The following is a 1,118-nucleotide window of genomic DNA, read 5'->3' on the forward strand; positions in this document are numbered from 1 at the left end:
CTGGTGAGTTTGAACCACAATCTTGTGGTCCAGTGCTTATTCTACAACACCACACTATGTTTTTCATTGATGGCCTTTATAGATCTGGGATTTACATTTAGGTCTGTAATCCATGTTGAGTTAGATTTTGTATATGGTGTGAGATAAAGGTCTTGTTTCATTCTTTCACATATTAATTTCCAGTTTTGCCAGCACCATCTGTTCAAGAGACTATTTCCTACCCATTCAATGTACTTTGGCCTTTAGTCAAAGATCAGTTGGCAGAATGTGGAAGGACTAAATTCTAGGATGTTAATTCTGTTCCATTTATATACATATATAAATTTTTTCCATTGTACCAATAACAGGCCATTTTAACCACTGTAGCTATATAATGAGTATGGAAATCAGGGAGTGAGAGGCCTCCAACTTTATTTTTCTTCTTAAGCAGTGCTTTGCTTATCTGAGGATTCTTTCACTTCCATATAAAGTTTGAAAACATTTTTTCCATCTCTTTAAAAAATGGTTTTGGAATCTGGATTGGGATTGCATTATTTCTGTAGATTGCTTTGAGTAATAGTGACACTTTCACAATGCTAAGTTTTCCTATCCAGGAGCATGGGGTATTCTTCCATTTTTGTAAGTCTCTCTTGGTTACTCATAGTTGTGTTTTGTAGTTTTCTTTGTATAGGTCTTTTGTTTCTCTGGTTAGATTTATTCCTAAATATTTCATCCTTTGGGTGGATATTGTAAATGATATTGCTTTCCTAATTTCCTTTTCAGAGCTGTCATTATTAGTGTAGAGGGATCCAACTGATTTTTTGTATGTTGATCTTGTACCATGACACTTTGCTGAATCTTCCAATGAGGTTTAGTAGGTTATTTTTAGCCGAGTCTTTGAAATTTTCTATGTATAAGATTATGCCAATTTGAATGCCTCTTATTTTCCTATCTTGCCTTATAGCTCTGGCTAAGACTTTCAACACAATATTGAATAGGAGTGGTGATGAAGGGCACCATTGTCTGGTTCCTGCTCATAAAGGGAATGTGTTCAGTTTCTTTCCATTGAGATTGATGTTGCCTGTTGGTTTTGTATATATGCTCTTAGTTATGTTGAGAAATTTACCATCAATTCCTAC

This window comes from Chrysochloris asiatica, unplaced genomic scaffold (genome assembly GCF_000296735.1).
Source record: "Chrysochloris asiatica unplaced genomic scaffold, ChrAsi1.0 scaffold00057, whole genome shotgun sequence".
Taxonomy (NCBI): domain Eukaryota; kingdom Metazoa; phylum Chordata; class Mammalia; order Afrosoricida; family Chrysochloridae; genus Chrysochloris; species Chrysochloris asiatica.